Raw genomic sequence first — 23610 nt, 5'->3', positions numbered from 1 at the left:
TAGTACCCCTTTCACACCAGAAAATGCAGGGACTTTTACCCGGGAATACAGTCCAGGGATCAAGCAGGGACATTTCTGGTTTGGCCCCTTTCACACCAGCCTAGTCCCTGCATTTTGGGGTGTGAGGGGGAGAGACAGCACTGGGAGGGCAACTATGCACAGCAGCAGGTCCGGGCAGTGGAGTCCAGGCAGTGGCTGCTGGGAGCTTGAAGTGCTATTTGCCGGGCGGTGGGGCGGGAAAATTTGAAAAGACTGGACGGACGCTGAATGGCTGAGAGCGTCTGGCCAGTCTTTTAAAAATGTTTTCAAACTCAGCCACATTCTCTGGTGTGAGATTGCGTTTCTCTCTTTACGCGAAGATTGTTATTGTGCACTGTGTGGACCCTTTAACAGGTCAGGTACCTGGTCCTCTAGCAAGGAGAAAAGAACAACAAACAAAAACAAAACAGTGGTGACCCATGTCTCTAGCAACCTGATTTATGCTCCTCCTGGATTTAACTCCTTTATGTGGTGCCTCTCCATGTGGTGCTCCTGGGGTGCAGCGATGGTATCTGGCTGGATCTATTGAATATGGAATGTTGCCCATAGCAACCAATCAGATCCTATATATTATGTTCTAGAAGGTGCTAAATAAATAAGTAGAATCTGATTGGTTGCTATGGGCAACATCCCATTTTAATAGAATTCCCATCTCAGTAAATGTACCTCACGGCCCTTATTCTGATTGATGCGGACCTTACCGCGTTCTTACGGATCGCGTCTTTACGGCGTCTGCGCATGCGTGGAGAACGCTACGCGCATGTGCCACGCCTTGACTCGGTACCAGTTCGGACAAATACCGTCAAAACTGGTCACCGCTATCAGTCGGGAAATAGGGGCGTATTATGGGCGTCATGCGGAATGACACATGGGCGTAGTTCAAAGTGGGCAAAACGGGGCGGAAACATGGGCGGACACGGGGGAGTACACTTATGTTGGGGGGCGTACATTCGGAAACCACTCCGAATGCACGCGATTCAAAAGGGCTGAAATGTGCGGTGTCCACAAGTGTACTATTGCTTTGCGGACACCACTCGTTCATGCGGTAGGGCGAACGTACGCCTAATGACTACAACCATTAACACCTGAACCCAATAGAATCTACTCCTTTACTCATTACTCACTAATAGGACGCTTGTCAGTGCTTTATAGAAACCATTGCACTTACATGCTGTAAGGGTTAATGTGTGCTATGCATGTGTTAGGCATGCTTGTAAGGATATATTGGAATCTAATTGATTCCAATTCCAAATAAGCAGTTTTTTATGAGGATAGGTAATTGAATAAGTGGGTCATGTGATGTATTGCAGAAGATACTTCATAGTGGGTTGTTTGGCGTAAATACTCCGCTTACGTGCGGTAGCACCGCTTGGCTCCCGTTCGGATGCGGTATTCCCCGAGCATACTCTGTAATACTCTGTAATACCGTGCCGAATCTGAGTGTTTCTCCCGCACACGCATGGTTTGTATGTCGTCCGTAAACACGCCCTGTTCTTAAAGAGTGAGTCCGTCCGAATGCGGAGTACACGTGGGCGTTTCTACGGACGATGGCCGCATGCGGCAAAACACCGTGGCGTGCGGACCGCTCCGTAAGAATGCGGGAATTTCCGCACAGATCAGAATAAAGGCCCATGTCGGGCAAGGATCATTGAGGTGTCATTCAATGTAAAAAACATGTAATTCTTTAGCACAGTGCGTCTCATACTGTGAGTCCCATACCTCCCAACTGTCCCGCTCATCACGGGAACATCCCGGTATTTGGGGATGTTCCCGCATCCCTCCCGGGGCCGGCAGTGTCCCGCGGAGGGAGGGGGCAGTTGGGAGTCCCCCATGTAGTCTGTGAATAGACGCTGTGTGCATGCGTCTATTCTTGCAGGCAGAGGGGGTGGGGACTGGCAAGCAGCTTACAGAGCTGCTGGGAATGCCCCCACCGCGGCGGAAAACGGGGCGTGGCCTCGCGGCAGTGCCACGCATATAGACCATGCCCCCTTTTCAGTAGGCCATGCCCCCCAAAATTTGCTGTCCCGTGATAGCCAGCTGAAATGTTGGGAGGTATGGAGTCCTGACCCCAAACTGGGTACCAACCTTCTTAGCATGGGGTCATGTTGCTGACCATCAGACTGATGACTAGAGACAGGATTATATGCATTTGCATATTTGCATATGCATTTGCATATTTTGCCCATTCTCACTGGTTATTGCATATTTTACCTAAAATCTAGTGATGGTGCATATTTTAGGCCCCGCCCCCTTTCCACCCGCGAGTCAAAGCACTGCTTTGCCCTACTGCTGCTGGCCAGGTAGTGGTAGAGTGTGCAGGCCGGGGCAATATGTACACAGTGTAGGGGACCTTGGATGTACGCTTTGTCTGACACTGTTCTAGGCTGCCAATCCATGTTGATAAAAGTAAGTCGGGAAGATGCCAATACGAAGCTCCTGAACCTATGCCTGCTCCTGGCCTGGGACTTTACACCAAGAGATAGACTTCTGCAGCAGAGGAGGTGAGCCGAAGGGCTGTGACATCACGCGGCGCAGAGGAAATGCCATGTCACAGTGAGTATGTGGCACAAGGAGGAAGCCTTCCACTGTGCCGCTCTTACACGCGATGCTGACATTTGATCCATTGGCGCTGGAGATGAGGGTCCGAGTAGTTGATGCAAGAAGAGCTTTGGATGCTGCAGTCTGCTGTAGCAGCCAGGAAGAAAAAAATCCTGTGTACAGCACTAGACATCTGCAGATGCTGTGGGCCTATTTTTGAGGGTTATTTGCAACTAATTGTATGCTGATTTTTAAATAAACAAGTTAAAAATTAAATTTGTTATTATTTAATGTAGCATATTTTAACACTTTTCATGCATATTTTAAGTATTTTTCATTCATATTTGCATGCATATTTCAAGCTTTTTATGTTGCATATAATCCTGTCTCTACTGATGACTTTTCTAATCTCAGTCAGTGATTCAGAAAAATCTGTGGAATTGTCTGTTATTTTAGACTCCTCACATCATTTTTGTGCCTCCACAATACTGCCATGTACTGTATGTGCCGAATACACATGTGATGTGATGACCTTCTGTAGTTTCTTGCTGGGGTACTATGATTATTTTTATTGTCTGATGGGGTCCCAGAACAAAAAAGTTTGAGGACCCTGGCTCTAGCAGCAGCAATTATAGAAAATGTTGGTTGTATCTCCTATATATTTGGCTACATCTGTCACTCAAAGTGGGTGTCTGTGTCTATAACGCTCTGTTCCTGGACTTTCCTCTTAATGTGTGATTGCCTTCATCTGTGCTGAACACCTTTCTGAGAAATTAACCTGTTTAAAACAGGTGATGGCAATCATACATTAAGGGGAAGTCTAGAAACAGAGCATTGTGTCCCTCCTGGAGAGGGTCATGTTGGGAGGTATGTGACAGAGAACCAGCCCAGTGAGCCCACAGACAGTGCCAGACACCCACTGCCTTCCCATGTTGCCCAGCACTGCTACTCCACAGCCACCAGGTGAGCGCCCCCCTCCCGCGATTTGCGGCAAAACCTCCCCCCCGCGCCCCCCCCCTCCCGCGACTCGCGGCAAAAACACCCGCTCCCCCGTGACCCCCCTCTACCGCGATTCACAGCAAAAACACCCCCCGCGACCCCCCCTCCCGCGATTCGCTGCAAAAAGAACCCCCCCACGACCCCTCCCGCAATTCGTGGCATAACACCCACCCAGCGACCCCCCCTCCCACGAATCGCGGCAAACCCTCCCCCGTGACACCCCCCCCCCCCGATTTGCGGAAACCCCCCCCCGCGACCTCCCTCCCGCGATTCGCGGCAAAAAGAACCCCCCCGCGACCCCCCCTTGCACGATTGGCGGCACCCCCCCTGCCACCCCCCTCCCGCGATTCGCAGCAGCCCCAGGATTAAATGGCACATGCAAAACACTGACATGGCTATGGTCGACAATGAAAAAGGTTGACATGAGTTTTTGAAGATTTTTTTTTTTTTTCATATTCATTGTCATGTGTCGACATGGACACCAATGAAGTGGCACACTTATGTCAACATTTACATGTGTTGACCTTTCTGTGTTGATTTTTTCTTGTGGCGATTCGCGTCACACCCCCCGTGACCCCCCACCTCCCGCAATTCGCGGAAACCCCCCACCGGAACCCCTGTGAACCCCGCCCTCCCGCGATTCGCGGCACCCACCCCCGCGACCCCCCCTCCCGCAATTCGCGGCACCCCCCCGTGATTCGCGGCAGCTCCAGAATTAAATTACACATGGAAAACACTGACATGGCTATGGTCGACAATGAAAAAGGTTGACATGAGTTTTTGAAGTTTTTTTTTTCATTTTTTGAATATTTTCATATTCATTCTCATGTGTCGACATGGACACCAATGAAGTGCCACACTTATGTCAACATTTACATGTGTTGACCTTTCTGTGTTGATTTTTTCTTGTGGCGATTTGCGTCACACCCCCCCCACCCCCCCCCCACAACCCCCACTCCCGCGATTCACGGCACACACACACACCTCCCCCGCGATTCTCGGCACCCCACCCCGTGACCCCCCCTCCCGTGATTCACGGCACACCCCCGCGACCCCCCCTCCCATGATTTGCCGCAACCCCCGCCCCGTAACCCCCCCTCCCGCGATTCGCGGCACCCACCCCCGCGACCCCCCCTCCCGCAATTCGCGGCACCCCCCCCGCGCGATTCGCGGCAGCTCCAGAATTAAATTGCACATGGAAAACACTGACATGGCTATGGTCGACAATGAAAAAGGTTGACATGAGTTTTTGAAGTTTTTTTTTTCATTTTTTTAATGTTTTCATATTCATTCTCATGTGTCGACATGGACACCAATGAAGTGCCACACTTATGTCAACATTTACATGTGTTGACCTTTCTGTGTTGATTTTTTCTTGTGGCGATTCGAGTCACACCCCCCCCGGAACCCACACTCCCGCGATTCACGGCACACACACACCCTCCCCCCGTGATTCTCGGCACCCCACCCCGTGACCCCCCCTCCCGTGATTCACGGCACACCCCCCGCGACCCCCCCTACCATGATTCGCCGCAACCCCCGCCCCCGTAACCCCCCTCCCGCGATTCTCTGCAATCCCTCCCCTCCCGCGATTCGCAGCATCCACCCCCCCACAACCCCCCCTCCTGCAATTCGCGGCACCCACCGCGACCCCCCCTCCTGCAATTCGCGGCACCCTCCGCGACCCCCCCTCCCGCGATTCGCGGACACCTAAGTTGCAATACAGGGCATCTTTCATACAATTCTAACCATATTTCTCATATACAAACGTTCACAAATTAAGGGGGCGCAGCCCCTTACGACGGTGTGAAGAGCGCCCGTAGGGCGCGATGAATCACCTAGTTGTTTTTATATATATGTATAGAGAGAGGATCATCTGTCAAACTGAATAAATATCAAACCTACATGTGGGCCGTGTAGGAGTTCCTCAACAACAAAAAAACACCCGCACATGCCAGAGGTCATTTGCAAGAAAACCTCTTTGTAATCAAAATAAACCCAATTTATAGCATAAAGTTTTATAACTGTACTATTATAGATGTTTTTATTATTATTATTTGTGTACAACCAGTTGTAGTATTTTTATGTGTACATTCATTGATTAACATTAAACTTTTAAATAAGTAAATTATGGCAGTACAGACGATGTAATGGGTAGCATTACTGCCTCACAGCGCTGAGGTCATTCAATCCCAACCATGGCCCTAACTGTGCAGAGTTTGTATATTCTCCCTGTGCTTGCGTGGGTTTCTTCCAGTACTCCTCCCACAATCCAAAAATATACAGGTAGGTTAATTGGCTTCCAACAAAATTAACACTAGAATGTCTCTGTGTGTAGTGGCGTAACTATTAATTATGCGCCCCCCTGCTGAAAATTTTGCCAGCCCCACCGGTAGGGTTAACAACCCCCCCATAGGGTTAACAAACTCCCCCAGTAGTTTTAACAACCCCACCCCCTAGGGTTAACCCTCCTGTGCGGCTGGTACCTCCTGCCACATCTGTCTTGTGGGTCCCGGCTCCTGCTGCTTATAAAACAAAGTGACACTCTTAAAATGGCTGCCCCCATACTGCACCCAAAAACTTTCATATGGGGGCAGCCATTTTCTGAATGTCTCTTTTTTTTTTTATAAGCAGCAGGAGACAAGAAAGCCGGGACCCGCAAGACAGAATCGCCGGAGGCAGGGGCAGGTGGCAGCGGCTAACTATAGCCCCACAGCCCCTCCGGCGCCCACACCTTCTCAGCGCCTCCCCGCCACTGCGGGGGCTGCATGGCTATAGTTACGCCACTGTCTGTGTGCATGTACAAGTGGTAGGGAATATAGATTGTTAGCTTCACTGGGGCAGGGACTGATGTGAATGTGTAGAACCCCATATTCCTATAGATAATATGTTTATTACAACCCGTGTTCATAAGCCAAATGTTGAATCTTATACTGAATAGTTGTTTCCCCATAGGGGATAATAAATGTAATGCAGGGGATACTACGGAGAAGAATGGACTATTCAGACTGGGGAGGCTAATAGCAAAGGGAGAAGCAGTGTCCCAGTTTGTGGGTCGGACTGACTGGTGATCTCTGGCCTGCCTGAATAAAGTTTTGCCGCTTGAGGAGGCGCGGTGGTTAGCTCCAGGCACGGGGCAGAGGACTTTGGGTGGGGACTGTTAAAGTCAGTGGCCGGTTCCGGGAGAGATTGGTGGGAAGCGGAAGTGCGCACCGCGACCTCCGCACCAGCAGCGCAAAAGTGATACAGCATTTACTTACCGGAGATCCAGATCTTGGCGGGGAGTGTCTCCGCAGTCAGGCACATCGAAGCCGGCATCCCGCCCGCTTCTGGGGATCCAAGTTCCGACCGAGGGACGTCCAAAACGAGGCAGCGTCATCAGGAAGGAGTGAGAAGGGTGGTGACGGAGGTGGAGTCGCGGCCAATGTGTAGTGGTACATAGAAGGAGGTGGTGAGTGCTACTCTATGCTCCCGGCCAGCCTGTGTATAGCGTCCGAGCCTAAGCCCGCCCCGAATAGTCTTTGATAGTTGCTAACCAATCGGAGAGGGCTAAACCCGACCTCCAGGTCAGGGGACGCCTATAAAAGTATCCCAGTACCTCCTCCTTTGCTGAAGCCTATCTTCTGCTATTGCTGCCATAAGTTCATAACCGTCAGGCTAGGAGGGCTAAACCCGACCCGACCACTAGGGTCAGGGGACGCCCCTACCAAGAGATACTGATCCTGAGATATACCCAGAGGGACAGCCTAGCCTGCTGTAAGGCGGATCGGATCAGAAAGGGAAAGATCAGCAAAAGTCTCACTCACTTCAGCTGCAGCAAGTGACACTAGCCCGCCTCCAATATCAAATATTTAGTCTGTGCACAGTGAAAATCACTTCAGTATCCCTAATAGTGTTCAACTGACAGCCATAGCGAAGGGAGAGAAGGAGAGTTTAGCCGGATAAGTACAAAGTTGCAGTTTGCTAATTATAAGAGGACTTGCCATATACCATAACCAGTGAAACACAGGGGACTAAAGCAAGGTCACTTAGACTATAGTAAACTTACCGTTACTCGGGTTGTATGTGACACCGAGCTGTTTGGGGATTATTTGAATTGTAGATGTGCGGGAAATAACCTGTAATAGAATAAGATGTTTATTTAGAAGATAGAAATAATATAGCAGATAAGCCATTATTGCGCAATAATACTGTGGTAATCGCTCAATTGATAGCAACTCATTTTTTTTTATTATCTCGTTGCCACAGAGGGGATTATAATTGCTGTTTATTCAATAATAAATTGTATGTTTCTATAAAAAGTTTGACGTCTAGCCCAGAAATGTATTGTTATGCTATTTAACTTTGTTGAAAACTTTTCAGTCTAGCAAGGAAAAAGAGGACGAAATTCCAGTATAATAAAACTTACCTTTGTTTGGTTAAAATCCTTATTTTATTGTCTGAGTGTAAATACTATTGAACCTGTATAAATAACTTCTACATACTTACCTGAGTACCGATTCAAGACTGCAAACAAGTGTTACACAAAAATTGGCATCTGACAAACAGGATTTGTACGAAGTTAAAAGGAAAAGAAACAAACATGTCGACATCAGGAGAGTCGGAGTCGGAAGCCCCAGTAGAGGTACCATTAACCACTAAGCCTAGTACTTCATCCACTCAGGCAACCATGACTGGGGTAAACGCTATTACATTACCCTATTATTTTGGAACCCCCTGGCTACCTGTTTATTCAGGGGAAATTCCGAGGAAGGACACCAATACGCTGGTCCAGTTCAAGACAAGATTGCGATCAATGTTCACATTATGCCCAATGGAAGTTCATCAACAGGTGGAAGTTCTTATAGGACAACTGAAAGGTTCAGCTTTGAGAGAAGTGTTGTCCTGGCCAGACGAGGAGAGAAAGAAAATAGAACAGATTTCCAGAAGGCTGGCATCCACCTTTGACACCTCAACCTTATCCAAACTTAAGTCTGACTTTTACGCAAGAAAACAAATGCCGGGAGAAAGTCTAAGAGATTTTGCCCTAAGTCTACAAGAATCACTTAAGGCAATCCAGTTAGTCAATAGTCAAGAGATTGTAGAAGTCATTGATACTCTCATAAATAGATTTATTGAAGGAACAAATAGCAGTAGTGTCAAATCACAACTAAAATTGCTGAGCCTTCAAAAGCAAGGATGTTCCTTTCTAGACTTCAAGGAAGTCGCCATAAAGATAATTGGAAGTAAACCGGCTAGTGAAGTGACATTCCCGGAGTTACCAGGCTATCAGGAATCTTCACCCCGACAAGTAGAAGATCATGCCGAACTCGAGGAAATTGAGAAAAAAAACAACAACGGCAGAACAACACGTCCAGTCTTCATCCTCAGATCTTTCTCTGATGCTGAAAGGGCAAGTGGAAGACTTGGCCAGTGGGATGGAGGAGATAAAGAGAGAACTTTGAAGACTTGCAAGACAGAGGCCATCTGGAAGGGATGATAGAGACCGGAGTTCTGGTTACCGACAGTCGAGGAACGAGTGGAGGCCCTCTACATCAGGGCGAGGTTGCAGGCCTACAGACCAGTTTGATTCGCAGGGAAGGCCTATTTGCAGGAGATGCAACCGAAGTGGCCATGTCGAACGATCTTGCCGACAGGACGAAGATTTAAACTCGTCAGCCCCGGGGACGGAGACCGATCCCCGGGGGAACCAAATATAAATGATCCCACTCCTGAGGAGTGGGCCCCCAGATACGTGGGTCCGTGTCCTGTACTACCGATTGTCATCGATGGAGTAGGAGTGTTAGCCATGCTTGACACAGGCTCCCAAATTTCAACTATACAGGGTGATACCTTTCGACGTTACTGGGGTGCAAAAAACTGTTTACCTCCTCCTCCATCATGGCTACGGCTGCTAGCCAGTAATGGCTTAGATATCATATGCGAAGGATACCATGAAATGGACATGTGTTTGGGCAAAACCGTCCTACCACACCAAGGGTTTCTTATTACGCAAACTACGAACCCGAATGTCCCCTCTATTATTGTCGGCATGAACATTTTACAGAATTGTCCAGAGGAATTGATCAGAGCACTCAAAGAAGACCTGTCGCACGTCACGGTGGGAATGCAGAGGGCGCTACGTAAAACTATTAAGATTTTACAGAATTAACAACGTTTCGTTAATCCCAATGGAGATGTGGGAAAAGTAAAGATAACCGATCAGAGAGCAGTTATTTTGCCAGCAAATTCAGAGATTATTGTCTGGGGTAAGGCGAGGTGTGGCCCCTCTGGACAAGAGTATGAGGCGCTCATGGAACCGTGCAGTACAACTAATCCGAGAGATGTAGTGGTTGCACGGGCTTTGACGACTGTGAAGAATGGCCGTGTCCCAGTCCGCATAATGAATCCACATGATCACGCTGTCCACTTACACAAGAACCAGACCATTGCCAGATTGTTGTGGGTAAACTTCCAAAGCATTTATGAGATTGTACACATGAATACAACAACAGAGGAAAGAACTCAACCAATAGAGGGCTCTGATACCGAGTGGTGGACGAAAATCCATATTGGGGATACCAACACCCCTGTCGAATTGATTGAGGGGGTTCTAAGAGTAGTGAAGAAAAATGCTGTCACTTTTAGCCAGCACGAAGCTGACTTCGGCAAGGTGGAGACCGTACATCATCGTATCCCTCTATGTAACGCACCCCCATTAAGGAAAGATACTGACCCCTGGCCCCAGCCCTCTATCAGCCTGTACGAAAAATGCTTGAAGAAATGAACGCGTCGGGTGTTATCCACGAAAGCCATAGTCAATGGGCAGCCCCAATTGTTTTGGTTAGAAAGAAAGATGGGCAACTGAGATTTTGCGTCGATTATCGTAAGCTAAACCAAATTACCCACAAAGATGCTTATCCACTACCTCGCATCGAAGAATCCTTCACTGCTCTGAAAGCCGCCACCTACTTCTCAACGGTAGACTTGACTTCTGGATACTGGCAGATACAGATGAATCCCTCTGATCGCGAGAAAAGAGCCTTCACTACCCCAATGGGACTTTTTGAGTTTGACCGTATGCCCTTCGGGCTATGCAATGCTCCCAGTACCTTTCAACGAGCTATGGAGCATTGTTTGGGCTATCGCAATTTTGATATGCTACTCATATATTTGGTCGATATTATTATTTACTCACAGACTTATCATACGCATCTACAACACCTGGATGAAGTGTTCAAGCGACTAGCCGAGTATGGCTTAAAAGCCAAACCCTCCAAGTGCCATTTGCTACAGGAAAACATTAAGCTCTTGGGCCACATTGTGAGTGCGGCAGGGGTTGTCCCCGACCCAGACAAAATTGCAATTATAAGAGACTGGCCTGCACCTACCACTGTTAGAGAGGTCCGAAGCTTTCTAAGCTTCGTCGGTTATTAAAGGCGATTTATTCTGAACTTTGCCCAGATTGTGAACCCCATTCATTCCCTCCTTCGGGGGATTGATAAACACCACCAAAACAAAAATAAACGTGTGGTGTGGACGGAGGCTCAACAAAACGCCTTCGATCAGTTAAAGCGAATGATGACTGAAACTCCCATACTGGCTTACCCAGATTACAGCCAACCTTTCCAATTATACACAGACGCCAGCTATCTGGGACTGGGGGCTGTATTGTCTTCAGAGACAGTTTGGACAGGAACGCATTATAGCCTATGCCAGTAGGAGCTTGAAGAGGACTGAGAGAAATGACTTGAATTACAGCGCCTTCAAGCTCGAACTGTTAGCTTTGGTATGGGCTGTTACTGACAAATTTAAAGACTATTTGCTGGCTACTCCCTTTGTGGCCTACACAGACAATAACCCGGTAGCTCATCTGAACTCGGCTCAACTGGGAGCCCTTGAACAGCGCTGGTGCTCCAGGCTCGCTAATTATCAATTTACAATCAAGTATCGCAGCGGTCGGAGTAATGGCAATGCGGAAGCGCTTTCCCACCTCCACAGTAGATGCAGTTCAGTTGATGAGGAAGACACCTGGGAAGAGGTAGAAATGCCCAATTTCCATGCCCTCTTTGTGAAGCAACACATGATAACGACCAATCGACAGGAAGAAGCATGTAAAAGGGAAATCACCCCGAGCTGGACAGATCCGAATGTAGAATGGACACGACTTCAAGCCGCAAGCCCAATATTGGAAAGGTTAAGGATGCTGTTAACCTCTCCGACTCCGTTCGGAAAGGGAAAACGAGCGGGAGCTGAACCGGAACTTGTGAAATTGTGGAGGCAGAGAGACCGTCTGCTGATACGAGCTTATCATGATCAGTCCGGTCATTTCGGGATCGACAAGTTGGAGAGTACGGTGCAACAGCGTTTTTACTGGATCGACCTAAGGAAAGATGTGGAAGAGTGGTGTGGGAGCTGTTCTAGTTGTGCAGTAAAAAGGAAACCTGTACACAATCAACGGGCTCCACTTCATTCCATTGTCAGTCATTATCCTCTGGAACTGATCTTCATTGATCATGTCAAGCTTGAACCAAGCCGGACGGGATACCAGTATGCTCTAACAATGGTCGATCACTTTTCTAAATTTGCAGTAGTGTTGCCCGTTAAAGACCTATCCGCTGTAACTACTGCCGAGATACTGTGGAGAGCCTTCGTGCGACCTTATGGCTATCCCAAGCAAATTCTCACCGACCAAGGACCAGCCTTTGAGTCGAGATTATTCCAAGAATTATGCACGTTATATGGCTGCAAGAAAACCCACACCACGGCATACCATCCTCAAGGGAATGGTGCTGGGGAGAGAATGAACAGGACTTTAATAAATATCTTAAGAACCTCGCCCGAATTCGAGAGGAAGGATTGGCCTAACCATCTACTAGAAATAATATTCATTTATAACAACACTATACACAGTTCCACTGGATTCCTTACTTCTTGCTATTTGGCCGTGAAGGGAGGTTACCAGCAGATGAAAAGTTAAACGTACCCCCAGCTGAAACTCATAGAGACTTTGTAAAGAGGGACTGGGTGAAGGATCATCAAAGGAGGTTGCAAACAGCCTATGGGATTGTGGAGCAGCAAATGAAACATAAGCACCAAAAACAAGCCGAATACTATGATCAGCATGCACAAGCTGAGCCTCTAAAGTTACAGGAAATCGTTTGGAGACGGAAAAATGTCTGTAGCAGTAAATTCGATTCCCACTGGGAGAAACCACCGTACATGATAAACGACGTATCGAGAGCTGATAGGGATATCTACGAGATCACCAAAGTTGGGGAGAAACTGGCAGTCACGGTTCACAGGAATCAAATTAAGAAATATGTTCCTCCAAATAGTGAGAGTGCGGAGGACCCATTAGAACAAGTCAAAGGAGAGAAACTCCCAGAAACAAGGGATAGTAGTCACTTGTTTCATGAAATAATGAATATGTTCTGGCCTGTGGGCGGAAGTATGCTGATATCCTCTTCTGTCCGCTCATATCATGCACGTATCGAAATCTCCGCCTGTCCGGATGATAATGCGGTGGTAATGAATGATTCCAGTACACCTTCACCATAACACTGGTGGATGACCCGGTAAAAACACCTAGTGAGGTTCTGGTCAGTGAATCTGGCGCATTGAGGAGGTCTACCAGGACCACCAAAGGGGTCCTACCTTTGAGATACCAGTGTTAATAGTTGTAGAATGTTGCTTGTGGACACGCAACTTCAGCGGGGCAATGTGTAGAACCCCATATTCCTATAGATAATATGTTTATTACAACCTGTGTTCATAAGCCAAATGTTGAATCTTATACTGAATAGTTGTTTCCCCATAGGGGATAATAAATGTAATGCAGGGGATACTACGGAGAAGAATGGACTATTCAGACTGGGGAGGCTAATGGCAAAGGGAGAAGCAGTGTCCCAGTTTGTGGGTCGGACTGACTGGTGATCTCTGGCCTGCCTAAATAAAGTTTTGCCGCTCGAGGAGGTGCGGTGGTTAGCTCCAGGCACGGGGCAGAGGACGTTGGATGGGGACTGTTAAAGTCAGTGGCTGGTTCCGGGAGAGATTGGTGGGGAGAAGAAGTGCGCACCGTGACCTCCGCACCAGCAGCGCTAAAGTGATACAGCATTTACTTACCAGAGATCCAGATCTTGGCGGGGAGTGTCTCCGCAGTCAGGCACATCGAAGCCGGCACCCCGCCCGCTTCTGGGGATCCAAGTTCCGACCGAGGGACGTCCAAAATGAGGCGGCGTCATTGGGAAGGAGTAAGAAGGGCGATGATGGAGGCGGAGTCGCGGCCAATCTGTAGTGGTACATAGAAGGAGGTGGTGAGTGCTACTCTATGCTCCCGGCCAGCCTGTGTATAGCGTCTGAGCCTGAGCCCGCCCCGAATAGTCTTTGATAGTTTCTAACCAATCGGAGAGGGCTAAACCCAACCCCCAGGTCAGGGGACGCCCATAAAAGTATCCCAGTACCTCCTCCTTTGCTGAAGCCTATCTTCTGCTATTGCTGCCATAAGTTCATCACCGTCAGGCTAGGAGGGCTAAACCCGACCCGACCACTAGGGTCAGGGGACGCCCCTACCAATAGATACTGATCCTGAGATATACCCAGAGGGACAGCCTAGCCTGCTGTAAGGCGGATCGGATCAGAAAGGGAAAGATCAGCAAAAGTCTCACTCACTTCAGCTGCAGCAAGTGACACTAGCCTGCCTCCAATATCAAATATTTAGTCTGTGCACAGTGAAAATCACTTCAGTATCCCTAATAGTGTTCAACTGACAGCCATAGGGAAGGGAGAGAAGGAGAGTTTAGCCGGATAAGTACAAAGTTGCAGTTTGCTAATTATAGGAGGACTTGCTATATACCATAACCAGTGAAACACAGGGGACTAAAGCAAGGTCACTTAGACTATAGTAAACTTACCGTTACTCGGGTTGTATGTGACACCGAGCTGTTTGGGGATTCCTCGAATTGTAGATGTGCAGGAAATAACCTGTAATAGAATAAGATGTTTATTTAGAAGATAGAAATAATATAGCAGATAAGCCACTATTGCGCAATAATACTGTGGTAATCGCTCAATTGATAGCAATTGATAGAAGATTATCTCGTTGCCACAGAGGGGATTATAATTGCTGTTTATTCAATAATAAGTTGTATGTTTCTATACGAAGTTTGACGTCTAGCCCAGAAATGTATTGTTATGCTATTTAACTTTGTTGAAAACTTTTCAGTCTAGCAAGGAAAAAGAGGACAAAATTCCAGTATAATAAAACTTACCTTTGTTTGGTTAAAATCCTTATTTTATTGTCTGAGTGTAAATACTATTGAACCTGTATAAATAACTTCTACATACTTACCTGAGTACAGATTCAAGACTGCAAACAAGTGTTACAAATGTTCAACTATACTCTGTAAAGCGCTGCGGAATATGTACAGTATGCGCTATATAAGAAACTGTAAAATAAATAAATAAATAAAAAGCTTTTTTATTATATGATTAGTCTTGTACTTCCTGCACATGTCAGACTTGATGGTGACAAAGATTAGCACATGCTCTCACTACATTTAAGGGTACTTGTTTCCTAGCACGGCGCCCATCGCATTGTATACCATAAGACTAAATATGGTATGCAATGCGATGCTGCGCTATGTTGTAAAAAATTGTATGGCATTGTATGCCATACAATGGCATACAATGCGATGGTACTGTATACGATTTTTTATTGTACAACCACCCAGATGGGTCCTTACAATGTTAAATGCCCTCTCACTATCAACGCCAACCTGAAGCGTGGTGAGCACAGCGAGCCCGCGAGGGGCGGCGGTACGCGTCCTCCGACCTTTTCAAACCCCCACTATCCACGTCGGCGTGGAGTTGATTTTATATAGTGTGGCAAGCGCAGCGAGCCACCGAGCCCGAAGCGTGGCAAGCGGACGCGGAATACATGCTTCGGGCTCGGTGGCTCGCCACACTATCTAAAATCCGACGTAGATAGTGGGGGTATGAAAAGGTCAGAGGACACATACCGCCGCCACTTGCGGGATCGCTGCGCTCACCACGCTTCGGGTTCGCGTTGATAGTGGGGGTGCATGGGGGTGCATTTAACATTGTAAGAACCCATTAGGGTGCATATACAATACAAAATCGTATCGGGGCTGCTTTTAACATTGTAAGCACCCATTAGGGTGCTTATACAATAAAAAATCGCATCGCATCGCATGCGGCTATATGGCATGCAATGCGATGCAATGGCATAAGATGCCATGAGATGAAATAATTGGGCGCCGTGCTAGGAAACAAGTACCCATTTCAGTTTTCTCTTTATACATCAAATGTCAGATTGATGTGTAGAATAATAAATGTTCACAAGCATCCTGTATATAGTTTTTTTGATGCTGTTATTGAATATACACATTTTTTTTTTTATTATTTAAAAAAAAACGTACAGCAGACATGTTTGTATATCGTACATATCTGCACATAAACCAAAGACATATACCTATCACATCTTAACACTTACTTCTAGACATCATTTTCTCTCTCATAGCACATAGAACATATACCATATCACATCCTATCATTCCTACCTAGACATCGTTATCTCTCACCTAACTGATTATCTAGCATTCTTCCTACATTCATACATTTATACACGTGCCAGCATTAAGGCCCTTATTCTGGTCGGTGCGGATATATCCGCGTGCGTTCGGCCCGCCGATGTTTTGTGTCTGCGCATGTGCAGAGGCGTCTCTGCGCATGTGCGAGCGGGGCGTACGGCCGAATCCCGCATGATATGTGAACACTCCGAACAGGGGGTGGAGGGGGGCGTGAAGGGCTATTTGGGCTCATTACCATATGCATACGCCCCGCGTTTCATGGGCGTTCCCATGCAAACGCTGGGCGTACGTATGGTAATGCGGCCGTGACGCACGTGTAGGGGGCGGACACATGACATCGCCGGATGTCAGCTGCCCGCCCAGATCCCTGCTTTTGCACGGAGAAATGTCCGTGTGGTCTGAGGTTGCGGGAGCTGGTGGAGCACTCGGTCCTACATTCGATGGTCTGCGACCATCGAATGATGGGGGAGGTTCCCTTAGATGGAGGAGGCGTATTCCGTGAAAAATACACGTGCGGTCCGTTCGGCCAGCTTCTTACCGCGTACGGACGGAGTTGGCGATCCGTATGGAAGGCGGGATTTCGCACGCACGGTCCTGGCCGCATAATCGGATCCGGCCGCACCGATCAGAATAAGGCCCTAAGTTTGGTGTTTTGCAGGCCTGGGTTTCCCTAGCTTATTTTAAGAAGCAGGTTCAATTTATTCACATTCCTGCACCTTTATTGTTTAATTGTGCCTCCCAGAAGGCGTCCCCTTTCCGCTCAATATAGTGTTTCCATACGTCCCATTTTTACAGTAGTCTGATATTTTCTATCACGTCATTTGTTTCCATTCTGTAAGCGTAGTTTATTTTGTTTATTATCATTGCTATATCTGGGATTTGGTCTTGTCTCCAGTACTGTGCTATTGCCGTTTTTGTTGCTATGAAGACTTGGTTTAGGAAATATACATTTGTTTGCTTCGTATCTATAGGGTTAACATGAAGTAATACCCTCTGGGGGGTCATGTCCACTACCTCATCCAACACCTGTGTTATCAGTTTCCCTACCTCTCCCCAGACTTCCTTTACTTTATTATAAGTCCAGAAGATATGCATTAAATCTGCATTCCCTTCCCCACATCTCCAGCAAACATTTATCTGTGATGGGCAAATTTTATTTATTTTGTCTGGAGTGTAATAAGCTCTGTGTATTAGTTTCATATATCTTTCTATATGTGAAATGGATTTGGTCATCTTATGTACTGTCATAAAGGTCCTCTCCCACTGCTCTTCGTCTATCTCCATGTCTAGGTCTCTCTCCCATTTAAGCTGTCCCTTCGTTTTTTTCCATATCCTTGCTTATCATGTTTTTATATCAAAAGGTAATGCCCCCTGTCTGGTATCCTCCCCGTATTCTGTTTATTACATTATTTGATAATTGCTTTGGAACTTCTGTTATTTTATGTTTATTTATCCAACTTCTTATTTGTAAGTATTTATAGAAATCTGTGGTTGGTAGTTCGAACTTTTGTTGGAGCTGCTTGAATGCAATTACTCCATGTTCTCCCATTAGGTTTTCCAAGGTTTTTATACCCTTGGAGATCCATATCTCAGCTTTGAAGTCTGGGATCAGCTTCATTAATGTTTGGGTTTCCAGATATTTTAAGGGTGCTATAAATTCTTCTTTTGTATTTAGGAATAGGTCCCAGACTTTAAGTGTATCCTTACATGCTTTGGGGCTATCCTTAGATGTTGTCCTCATATTTGGTGGTAACCATATTAGGTCTTTTATACCTAGCTCTCCCATAATTCCATCCTCTAGTTTTACCCAAGGTTTCTCTTCTCTGGCCTTGCCTTCTGGGATCTGATTTAAAATACATGCATGCTGATACCGCTGTAAGTATGGAAAACCTATTCCTCCTCTTCTTTTTGATCTCATCAGATGTTTTTTTGCTATTTTTGCCTTTTTATCATTCCAGATATATCTATTCATAGCTGTATTGAACTTGTTTATCCAATATTTTGGGAGCAATCTAGGTATTGCCCTAAACAGGTATAATATTTTTGGTAGAAAGAACATCTTCAGCGTGGCTATTCTGCCCATCCATGATATTTCTCTATAGATCCAATCCTTTAATTTTTTTTCCATTTGTTTTAGTAATGGAGAGTAATTGCATTCAATCAGGTCTGCTTCATTATCCACCAAATTTACGCCCAAATACTTTATAGTCTTAGTTTTCCACTTGAAACTATAGTTTTCCTTTAAGATCTCTAATTCTGTTGACTCAATATTTATTGGTAGTATTTCTGTTTTATTTCTATTTAGCTTATAGTATGAGATTTTTGCATATTGATCTATTATTTGCATTAAAATGGGTATTGAAGTTTGGGGTTTTTAAGTAGTAAAAGTACATCATCTGCGAATAGTAGTGTCTTATGTTGCATTTTGTTAATCTCCGGGGCCTCGATTGATTGGGTGCTTCGAATTATTTCTGCGAATGGCTCTATCGACAAAATGAATATGATTGGTGATAATGGGCAACCTTGGCGGGTCCCATTGGTAATGGTAAATTTGGGGGATATGCAGGAATTACACATAACGTGTGCTCCCGGGGCTGAATATAGGGCCAATACTGCTTTCAGAATTTTCCCTATCATTCCAAATTTTTTTAGAACCTCTTCCATGTAACCCCAATGAAGCCTATTGAAAGCTTTTTGGGCATCTAGTGACATTACCAATAAAGGTTTTTCTTTCTTAATGTGGTATTCCATCACAGCTATTGCTCTCCTAATATTTTCTGTACCCTGTCTGTTCTTTACAAACCCCACTTGATCAGGATTGATCAGGTCCGGCAAGCATTGTTTCAGGCGGTTTGCTATAATTTTTGCATAGATTTTTATGTCTGTATTTAACAGAGCTATTGGTCTATAATTTTGTACATATTTTGGATCCTTTCCCTCTTTAGGTATTGTCACTAATCTAGCCTCTAGCATTTCTGCTGGAAATTTCTCCTCCTTTATGGCCTCTTCAAATGAATGTATTAATATTGGACCTATTTGTCTCTGGAATGTTTTATAAAATTTGTTGCTGAATCCATTGGGTCCTGTGGCTTTTTTTTTTGTTAGTGTTTTAATTGCTTCCCTCATTTCTTGATCTAATAGTGGTTTGTTTAATTTTGTTATCTGCTCCGTATTTAATTTTGGGAGTTTTATTTTCATCAAAAATTTATTTATTTCTTCTTCTGTTGGTTGGGCTGTTCCTTTATCCATTTTAAGGTTATATAAATGTATGTAATAATCTGCAAATACGTTTGTTATTTCTACTGGATTCGTAATTTTTGCTCCATTTTTATTATATATTTCTTTTACTTGTTTCCTCACATATCTCCCTTTTACTTTATTTGCTAGTAATTTAGATGCTTTATTACCGTCGCTGTATACTCTTTGTTGAAATTTCAGCATATTTATTTTTAGTTGTTTTATATTTTTGTTTTATATTTCCGCCCTTAATCTGTTTAATTTTCCTAATATTTTGTTATTTTTTGGATTTTTTTTGTGTATGTCTTCTAAATTTTTACTTGTTCCTGTATCTGTATCTGTAAATCTTGCTCCTGTTTCCTCGCTTTTGAATTTATTTGGATAATTTTCCCTCTTAGCACTGCTTTTAAAGTACACCAGAAATTTAGATGGTTTGTTTCTTCTGGTTTATTTGTACTACAGAATTGCTCTATGGTCTCCTCTATTTGTTGTTTTATGTCTGGTCTTTGTATCAGATGGTTTGGTATCGTCCAAGTTCTATGCTTGAGTATCTTTCTTTTGTTATCCCAAACTATCATTACCGGGGCGTGATCGGACCAAGTTTTTGGTAAGATCTCTGCCTTTTTAATTTGTTGTAGTGTATTTTTATCTGTTAATATTAAATCTATTCTGGAGTATGTCTTATGCGTGTTAGAGAAGAAGGTATAATCCCTTGTAGTCGGGTTTTTCACCCTCCAGGAGTCATACAATCCTGCCTCAAAAATGGTATTACTCACTTTTTGTGAGAGATTCAGAAGGGGTTTAAAGTTTTTAATATTTTTTATTGTCGATTTATCCATCTGTGGATCTAGAGTTATATTCAAATCCCCTAACATAATTTGTGTCTTTTTTGGTATTTGTTCTAATTGTCTCAGTACTTTCTTCAAGAAAGTGTCTTGGGCTGAGTTAGGTGCATAGATTACCACAAATGTTATTTCTTGCCCTTCCAGTGATCCGCTTAATATCATATATCTGCCTTGCTTATCCGAAATTTGTGTTTCTAATTCAAATTGTATTGTTTTTTTAAAGATAATTGCCACTCCCCTCTTTTTACAAATATAACTTGCAAAATAGGTTTTAGTATAGTTATGATCTCCCATTTTGGGCGCATTAAGTCTGGAAAAATGAGTCTCTTGTATTGCTGCTACTTCTATTCCCTGCATATGTAGATATTGGAGGACTCTTTTCCTTTTCTGAGGTGAATTTAGGCCTTTTGCATTGATCGTCAATATCTTAACCATACTTCTTTCTTTTACTTTTGCTTCTATCCCTCTTATTTTTATCTTCCTTTTTCGGGTTTTGCCACTTTCTTCCTATTTCCTGCCCCTGGATTTCTGTTCTTAATATCTGTTCCTGGCACTTCAACTTACACTCTAAAATCTGAACCATACGACATTCACATCTACATTCACATTGACACATAATTTGTGCTCTATTGTTGTTCTTAGAGCCATTTTGGTCTCTGCACATCGAGACTCCTTTTGTTTTCAGGGGGTAGTGGTTTACCAACCTAGCGCCTAATTTTTATAACCGTTATGTTTATCTCATATTATTTTCTCCAGAATGTATTTTTACCGTCTCTTTATTATTTTCCGCTCCCTCCATCTCAGTAACTATCTTAGATCTTCCTCTCACCCTCCCTCCTCCCCTCCTAGAAAAAAAAAAAACCCTGCCCCTTTCACAACTAAGTACTTTTTCCAGGAAATAGCTCTTTATGAATCAGTACTGCACATCTATTACTTCTGGACACACCGTATTGAGTTAGTGCATAATTCGAATATCAACCTGTACCCTCTCTACATATATTTCTATGTTGGTATCATTCCCCTATAAAGGGGGTTATATTTTATGTACTGAGGTTTTATATTCCTATCCCTCTCTTCGTCTGTTCCCTGTGTCGTCTACTGACTCAATACCTTTGTCTATCCCTCTATCCGTTTTATTATATTTCCCTCGCATACACCTTATTGCCCTACTACGGCAGTCCCCCTGAGCCCCAAGTCTCTTCCCTTCTCAACACAGTTAAGACTGCGTCGTGTTGGCATCAGAGTACCATTAAAGTCTGTTTCTGTGTTGTACCGGGTAGGAGTAGCAGTATCCCTCTGATGCAGAGGGGAGCTATTGCATGTTAAATCTATAACTCTCACTTCTGGCATCTATGTGCGTATAAACTAGTACAGTAATAGGTATATTCTATATTATTTATGGCTGTGTACAGAGAAGGGTCAAAGAAAGAAAAAATAAAATAAAATTACAAATAAAAAAGGATAAAATCTTGCACCCTTTCGTTTTAAATAGCTTCTCTATCGGTCGCGTCCTACTGCGCCACTATGATTTCAACAAAGTCCACCCCCAGCAATTTAATGTACCGCCTTACTTAGGAGGTCGGCCAGTCAGATCGGCTCATCATTGAACATATTTCTGTGTAATATGTAGCACTGGTAGAGCTATTATGCTCCTATGAGAGGTTTAATTGACATCATATTACATATATCCATCTCCCTCTCTCCCTCTGTTATGGGTATCCCTGACTGATCCCTACCTCCCTCAATACATTTCTATATGCCTCTATAGAGGTTACTTATTCTCTCATGTGCAATTTGTTCCCTTATATATCCCCGCCCACCCTCAAGCCTAACACAAGCACAATTTTGGTGTATCGCATTGCTGCATCATAGAATGTGTTCTATATTATACATGATAGTGTTAATAGTGTCCTTCTCCTGTAGCGGAGCTAAATTGCACAGTAGTCCTCTTTCTCTCTATTCAACCTTTTATATCTCTTTCAGTGAAACAGTGCCTAATTAATTACATTTCTATATAATTTGTGTCAATATGGGGAAGAGGAAGAAGGGAAGAAGAAAAACAAATAAATAGATAAGTGGGTAACATAACACACTATGTGCACTGTGGACATAAAGAATAAACAAATATCTATATCTAAGGTGCTCTGTGCCTATGACTTTGAGTATCGTGCTTGAAAAAATAAGAATAGAGCTTCCATTCTTCTCTCTATCAGTGACTTTTTAGATATTACTTCTAGTGATGTGGTATTATATTGTTTTACATTGTTCTATATTTTGTTCACTTATAGGGGTGAAGGGCAGAGAGAAGGAACGGGGCAAAAAAAAAAAAAAGAACGAGTGGGGAGGGGGGGGGGGGAGTCTTTCGCTTGCTTCCTCCTTTCTTAATGTACAACTCTAGTCCATTCCTCCCGAATCGGTTGAGGGGTCTCCAATCTTCTCTCTGGACGTCCAATTCCCCATTCTTTAAGTATAGTAAGTCCTTCTTCTTCCGTATTGATTGTTTTTGTGGATCCTTGGTGGTTTATTATCAGTTTTACTGGAAAGCCCCATTTATACATGATCTCTGCATCTCTTAGTGCTGCTGTGATCTTGTTTAAGGATCTTCTTTTTGTGATGGTTTCAACCGATAGGTCATTATACATCTGCCATGTACCAAGAGTCTCTATGTTCGTTTTGTCTCTCGTGGCTCTCAAAATTTGATCTTTTATTTGTGGATAATGCATTTTCATAATGACATCTCTGGGCGCATCTTGGGGAGCCCTTTTTGCTTTGGGTAGTCTGTGTATCCTGTCTATCAAGATTTTTGAGGCCGGTGTATCAGGAAGTAGCTTTTGGAATACTTTTTGAACCTGTTGTTCTAGATCTTTAGTTTGTATTTCTTCTGGTATCCCTCTTATCTTAATATTAATTCTTCTTAGTCAATCTTCTAAATTCATTGTCTTATCCCTCAGAGCTCTCAGTTCTTCTTGGGCGCATTCTTGTCTGTTAAGAAGTTCATTGTGGGATTTTACTATCTCTGTGATTTTATTCTCCATTTGGTCCGTCCTACTTCCCAGATCAACAATCTCTTTTTTTATGTCATGTATTGTGGACGAAAGTTCAATATTGATATCTTTTTTTAGTTCTGATAGAAGTTGGAGCATTTTTCGCAGAGTAATTGGTTCATCCATTTCGTCCTCTCCTTCAGTTTCTGACAATGCTAGGTTTGATTTTTGTGGGGAAGAGAGATTTGATTGGGTAGATATGGATGAGGTGGACTGTCTTCCTTTCTGTTTTTCCTTTTCTTTCATAGTAGAGGGCTTAAAGAAATTGGCTGTGGTTTCTGCAGGGGGTTTAGCTTTCTTTGGAGACATATTTTTGTT

At 44.5% G+C, this 23610-nt stretch overlaps 1 long non-coding RNA gene across 3 annotated transcripts in view; it reads right to left on the bottom strand.

Annotated features, from left to right (window-relative positions):
- Positions 1–23610, bottom strand: part of LOC146079596 (uncharacterized) — a 40833-nt gene that overhangs the window by 12309 nt on the left and 4914 nt on the right. Inside the window, exons 2-4 of one of the 3 annotated variants that reach the window (XR_014474631.1) lie at positions 14469–14538; positions 13681–13846; positions 7625–7694 (exon numbers count right to left, since the gene is read on the bottom strand). This is a non-coding gene — a long non-coding RNA (uncharacterized LOC146079596). Of the gene's footprint in view, positions 1–7624; positions 7695–13680; positions 13847–14018; positions 14090–14468; positions 14965–23610 lie in introns of those variants that run through there. The other 2 variants (XR_014474630.1, XR_014474632.1) reach the window with 2 other exon arrangements.

This window comes from Crinia signifera, chromosome 5 (assembly GCF_055691185.1).
Source record: "Crinia signifera chromosome 5, ASM5569118v1, whole genome shotgun sequence".
Lineage (NCBI taxonomy): Eukaryota > Metazoa > Chordata > Amphibia > Anura > Myobatrachidae > Crinia > Crinia signifera.
The sequence above is the reverse complement of the archived record's forward strand: the minus strand, read 5'-3'. Positions and strand labels throughout refer to the sequence as shown.